Raw genomic sequence first — 6,874 nt, 5'->3', positions numbered from 1 at the left:
AGGAAACTAACACAGAGTGCTCATTTTATCCAGAGGCTCCTTTATAGCACAATAGGATCTTCAGGGAAACCAGGGCAGCAAGAATGCTTTAGGGATGAACAGCTGTTAACACTCTTTGGAGAAAACACATTTTGGTACCTCTCTTAACCATAGGGAGAATCCAGTTAAACTTTCTTTTGCCCCAGGTTTGGAAGGAAAGGAAGGAGCTTATGATCCCAATCTATTTGCAGCAATGCAAGAGTCAACAGCCAAAATGGTCATTTTTGCAGTTTTTAAAAACAATAGAGTTTGTTCTTTCTTTTCCAAATGCATCAGCAGGACCAGTGGAGAAGGTCTGGAAAGCAACAGCTAAGATTAGCTTCCAAGCTCCCACTGAGACCTTGAGTGGCTGTCAGCTCTGCAGGGAACAGCAGCAAACCCTCACGCAAATGGCCTATAAAAAAGGCCTTGTCAGAGGCACCTTGACCTGCCAGGGCTTCTCTGGTACTCTGATTCCCAGCGGCCCTCCCAGGGTTATGCTCCCTTGCATGATGTATTTCCCCTGCCTTTTTTAGAGCTGCATTATGCTTGCTCCAGGAAACAGCCTCTTCCTTCTCATAAACACAGCCTTGAGTTTCTGACCAAGCACCCTGCCACTCCGTGGCTCCTCGTCCATCCATCACACCTTGCTGTCACCCTGGCCGCGATTGTGAAGAACTGGTCCCACTCCAGAAGTGAAGTCAGGGTGTGGAGAAGGAAGGGGCAAGCCCTGGGAGCAGCTGAGGTCACACACACCCCGATTCCAGCCCACTGATGAATTCCTTGGAAGCTGGCTGGACTGCACAGTGAGCAAGCCTTTCCGATGACCCAGCAAGTATGTTGGAAAGGTCTTGATAAGGTCACCACCAGAGCCAGGCTTGGCATTTCCACTCCCTCAGCTGCATGTGCAGAGCTCAGGGATAGGCTAGATCAGAGATGCCAGGGAGAGACTGAATCCTGAAAAGAGTATATACCCAAGTAAGAGAAGGAAGACAGAGTGAAAAGCCCTGGTTCCTTATAAGTGGTATTATAGATATAGCTGAGGGTGAGATTTGAAGGGTCAACATGACCCACTCACAACATATATGCTCCATTGGCTCTGGTAGTGCACCTGGAATTCCCATTAATTATTTAAAAAGGGCTAACATTTATTGAGTGCTGACCATGTGCCAGGCACTTTTCTCAGTGTCTCATTTGATCTTCTCCCTCATCCTATCAAGTAGGTACCATTACTGCTCCATTTTACAGATGAGAAAATTGAGGTATGCTATATAAGTTATGAATGGTCACAAAGCCAGTAAGTGATATAACTGAGATTCAAGCCTATGCAGCAGCCCTGTGTCCACACTGTTTACCATCCTGCTATCCTGCTTCTCAGGAGCAGCCAAAACATTAAAGACAGGACAAGTGATGCAGATATTATCTAGGAGTGTAATATCAAAAAGTTATTTCCTCTGCTGCTCCCAACACTTATCCCTTGCTTCTCTCCCCCATGGGGAGAGAACTTATCCAACTCTCCCCTCTGGAGTTGGATAATCACAGCTAGGGGCATGGAGGAAGCCCTCCAGAATGCTAGAAATGTTCTATATCAGGGTCTGGATATTGGTTATACAATATATATTGTGTAAAAATTCATCAAGCTGTGCACTTAAGATTTATGTACTTTCCTGTATGTGCACAGTATATCTTAATTAAACATATAAACACACAATCTCCCTCATTCTCCCTTCTCATTATTTCCAGGGCCTTCCTTATGAAATTTTGAATCATGCAGCTATTTAGCTAACTGGGTGGTAGAGGGCAAAGAGTATTGTATTATAACTTTTGTCAATGTTTTTATTTACGAAGAAGGAAGTTTGAAGGGACTACAACAGATTTGATGCAACACGTACTTGCAAGAGAATGGAAGCTGGGGTTTGGAGCAGCAGAGAGGAGTGTATGTCCCACTGCCTTGCCATGGTCAGCGACTGATGACCCCTGCGGAGGCGCATAAGGTGATGGAGTGATATATTATTTTATACACACTGCACCCCTTTCATAATCCTTCAACCCGATTTTCCCCAAAAACACTCAGTGCAAAACATACTCTCAGCTCTCATCACATCTAATGACGTTTTCTCTCAGTTGTCATCCTCCTTGATGTCCTGTAACCTTTGGTTGTTTTGTTTCGTTTTGTTTTTTTGAGGCAGAGTTTTGCTCTTGTTGCCCAGGCTAGAGTGCAATGGTGTGATCTCGGCTCACCGCAACTTCCGCCTCCCAGGTTCAAGTGATTCTCCTGCCTCAGCCTCCTGAGTAGCTGAGATTACAGGTGCACACCACCATATCCAGCTAATTTTTGCATTTTTAGTAGAGACAGCGTTTCACCATGTTGATCAGGCTGGTCTCGAACTCCTGACCTCGTGATCCACCTGCCTCAGCCCGACCACCTTTGGTCTTTTGACCAAGCTCTGCCTTCTTTGATGGGACTCTTCATCTGACTTTGGTGGTACTACACTATCCTCTCATTCTCTCTCTCCAGTGCTTCTCTGTCTCCTTCATTTGTCACTTCCTTCTCCTGATGACCCTGAACATGATTCTACTTTAAGACTTCATCCTTGCCAAGCGCAGTGGCTCATGCCTGTAATCCCAGCACTTTGGGAGGCCGAGACAGGTGGATCACCTGAGGTCAGGAGTTCAAGACCAGCCTGGCCAACATGGTGAAAACCCGTATCTACTAAAAATATAAAAAAATTAGCTGGGCGTGGTGGCAGGTGCCTGTAATCCAAGCTACTTGGGAGGCTGAGGCATGAGAATTGCTTGAACCTGGGAGGCGGAGGTTACAGTGAGCCGAGATCGTGCCATTGCACTCCAGCCTGGGCGACCGAGTGAGACTCCTTCTCAAAAAGAAAAGAAAAGAAAAAAAGACTTCATCCTTGGCCTCTCCACATCTCACTCTCAATTCTGACTCTATTCATCTCCTGCCACGGCCTCTACCTACCATCACCTCTATCTCAATGAGTCCTAACTCTACAGTTAGGACTTGTTATAGATAATATATTATCTATTATCCTATTATTATAGATATTTTTTCTGAACTATAATCCTGCATCTCCAAGTGACTACTCAACACCTCTATCTAGAGGTTTTTCCAAAAGCAGCATGTGAAAATGGATGGGTACTATCCTTCCCCACAATCAGCATCAAGCCTGAATTCTTCCTTTCATCCTAGCTCAAACCTTGGCATCTTCCCTGATGCTTCTTCCTCTTTTCCAATGTCCAGTAAATCCCTACATCCCATAGCTCTTTCTTTGCAAAATCTCCCCAACCAGTTCTTTCTCCAAGGCAGATCCTCATCAGCTCATCTCAAACTCCTGGTAGGGTAGACAGGGAGACTGGAGTCTTTGAAAAGGTAGTTCCTTACCCAAATATCTTGCTCCAAAGCCCAAAATTCTACATCACCAAAGCGTCATATTGTGCCCAGCGGGTCATCAATAATGGACTGGCTAAATCCATCATGGTTCATCCATACAATGGACTACTACGCAGAAGTATGTGAGGCAACAGTAAGTGGTATTCGGTGGGGAGGTAGGTGCAGAAACCTTGTGTAGAATGCTACTATTTGTGCAAAAGGTAAAAAGGAAGAAAAAAGGAATATGTGCCTATTTACTTGTATGTGGATAAAATGCTTCTGAAAGATACATTTTAAAAACTGATAACATTGGTTGGCTCTAGAGAAGGAAACTAGGGGCTGGGTACATGGGAAAGGAGGATACTTACACATTTTGAAATTTGAAAAACATAAATTTAATGCCCATTCATATAAATAAACAATTACAATTAAATACAAAATATAAAAATAGGGTTACAGCTCTTTTAGAATTTGTCTAGCAGATTTTCCAGTAAAAAAAAAAAAAATACAAAATATGGTAAAACCAAAAAGGGAGGATATGGCATCAAGTCAGTATATTTCCACATGAGTGCAATTACAAGAGAAAAAACAACCAGAATGACATCTAAGATCATCTTAAAAGCCTCTGGTTCCTATTTTTTTTTTTTTTTTACCATGATTCTACCAATCAAGGCTGCTATAAGTATTATAACAATAGTTTTTATCACTTGCCCCATGGCACAGGTTTTAATGATGGGTTTGGAAATCAGGGTTCTAGCCTTGCATTACCCTTGGTAGCGCAATGGGAGATGACGGGTTACTCCATCATTCTTCCTTATAATCACGCTTTGATCCTCCCCTCCAGGACCAAGCCTTTTCCAAATATTCAGAACTTTACTGAAAGGGGCAAAACCTGATGAGGCAACTTGTATACCATTTGCTTTGGTGCCTCTGTGAATACATAATCCATTGGGAAGATTACCTGTTAATGTTTCCTTTCCTTCAAGATCCCAGACTTCTGGGCTCCCCTCTCTTCTCTTGGGAGATGTGTACTTAGGGCTCTGGAGCTAGCTGTCCATTAGGCCAGGCAAACACAAAGCTCAGAGAATGCCATCTGGAGCAAATATAGGCTGATTGGCTTGGGGGTTTTTCTGCACATGTGTCAGCTTTATTAGCCCCAAGGTGCCTTCCAATTCTAACATTCTGCTATTCTAGAAATCCAGGATTTCCCCTATTACCCCAAGTGACTGAAAAGTTAGCTGAACAGCTAGACATACATAACGTCCTTGCATCTTCTTACACAGGTGTGGCTGTTTTCTGAAATAAAAATTTTATATCAGGATCCAGAATTTAACCTCACACCATAGCCCTACCTTTGTTTGTTTGTTATTTAGTTTTTTTCACCTCCCAATTATAAGAAAAGGTAGAAGTAATAGAATCAAGAAGCTGAATTCCAAGCTAGCAATGGGGAAAGCTGAGAGCCAATCCAATGTGTACCATAGAATCATCAAAGTCTCAGAACAAGTAGCATCAGCCAGGAAACTGGAAGATTCCTCCCTGAGAATTTAACCAGACCAAGAGGAAATACCCACAGATTCTGACATTGAAGGTTATGCAACAAACAGCTCACCCAAATCACAATACAGTAAGGCTCAGAGTCAAAAGTCCCACTTCTCTTCGAGGTTCCCATCAGCACATTTAGATCAGATCCTAATCAGGAGTCTACATACATTCAAGTAGCACTAGACATCCAAGGAAAGCCATTACCGTGAAATACAAAGATTTTTTTTAAAAGTCAATTCTAACTTGAAAGATACAGCAATTATGCAGAGAGAAGAAAACAAAACTACCTTCAGAGAAAGAAGATATTGCAACCAGGAAACAGGAACAGAATGTTGTGTTTCAACAAAGTAGCATTCAGAGGACAAAATAAAAAGGAGCTCATAAAATTAAAAACATGAAAACAACAATGAAAAACTCAGCTACTGAATAGGGTACTACATAGAAAGTCTTCCAGAAAGTTAAGCAAAAAGTCAAAGAGGTAAAAAAAAAAAAAAAAAAAAGAATGACAAAATAAGAAAAACGAAGGGCCAGTCCGAAAGATCCAATATCCAAATAATTGAAGAGGAAAAGAAAAAAACAGAAGGGACAAAAACCAATAAAATAACCAGAAAACATTTAGCAAACCAAGGGACATGAATTGATAGGCAGAAAGGATCCCCCAAGCGCCTAACACAACAGATGAAAACAGACCCACAGGATGGCACATTATGGTGGAATTTCACAATATTGAGGGAAAGGAAAGTTTCTGCAAGAGTCCAGAGAAAGCAAAGGTGATTTAGGGAGGAGTCGGACTTCTCAACACTTAACATGGGAAGCTAGAAGACCATGGAACAATGTTTTCAGCCTGTAACCCCAGTACTTTGGGAGGCTGAGGCGGGAGGATCTCTTGAGGCCAAAAGTTTGAGACCAGCCTGGTTAACAGAGTGAGACCCTATCTCTAAAATGAAAAGAAAAGAATTTAAAAAGGGGAAAAGCCAGGTGCGGTGGCTCACACCTGTAATCCCAGCACTTTGGAAGGCCGAGGCGGGCAGATCATGAGATCAGGAGTTTGACACCATCCTGGCCAACATGGTAAAACCCCATCTCTACTAAAAATATAAAGATTAGCTGGGCATGGTGGCATGCCTGTTGTCCCAGCTACTCGGGAGGCTGAGGCAGAAGAATTGTTTGAACCCAGGAGGCGGAGGTTGCAGTGAGCCAAGATCACAACACTGCACTCCAGCCTGGTGATAGAGTGAGACTCTGTCTAAAAATAAATAAATAAATAAATAAAATAAAAAATACATACATACATACATAAAAAATCAGCCAGGCATGGTGGTGTGCACCTGTAGTCCCAGCTACTCAGAAGGCTGAGGCACGAGAATTGCTTGAACCCAGGAGGAGGAGGTTGCAGTGAGCAGAGATCATGCCACTACACTCCAGCCTGGGTGACAGAGCAAGATTCTATCTCAAAAAAAGGGGGTGCAGACAGATTTCCAAATAATGAAGAAAAATCATTTTCCAAACAAAAATTCTAGATCTAGACAATCCATCTACTAAAAATGAGGGTAGAAAAAAAGTAATTCTAAGCTATTCAAGGTCTTAGATTGTTGATATCCCATGTATCCTCCCTTTTTCAAAAAGCTCTTGGAAGCAATGTTCCTACAAAATAAGGCAGTAATCATGATAAGAATGTGGGACACAGGAAAGCGGTGAGCCAGCATCGGAAAGGGCTGAAGGCAGTCCCAAAGAGACTGATGGAGAGTCTAAAGAACAGTTTTGTTCCCATGAAGAGGGGTCTTGCCCATTGTCTTGTCCAAGATGGTGTAGGTAACCTCTCAGGAAAGCTACAGCAGGACTAGGACTCAGAGGCTCTGTTCACCTTATCTCCTCCTGAATGCCATCATCTAATTGTGGCAATATTGTTCTTTTCATAGGCAGCTA

The 6,874-nt window shown here is 42.7% G+C and overlaps 1 pseudogene; it reads left to right on the top strand.

Annotated features, from left to right (window-relative positions):
* Positions 1–3,854: 3,854 nt before the first annotated feature.
* Positions 3,855–3,897, top strand: LOC116269585 (annotated as a pseudogene).
* Positions 3,898–6,874: the final 2,977 nt, after the last annotated feature.

The sequence above is a fragment of the Papio anubis genome, chromosome 11 (genome assembly GCF_008728515.1).
Source record: "Papio anubis isolate 15944 chromosome 11, Panubis1.0, whole genome shotgun sequence".
NCBI lineage: Eukaryota > Metazoa > Chordata > Mammalia > Primates > Cercopithecidae > Papio > Papio anubis.
Note: the sequence above shows the minus strand (reverse complement) of the source record. Positions and strands in the feature narration are given on the sequence as shown.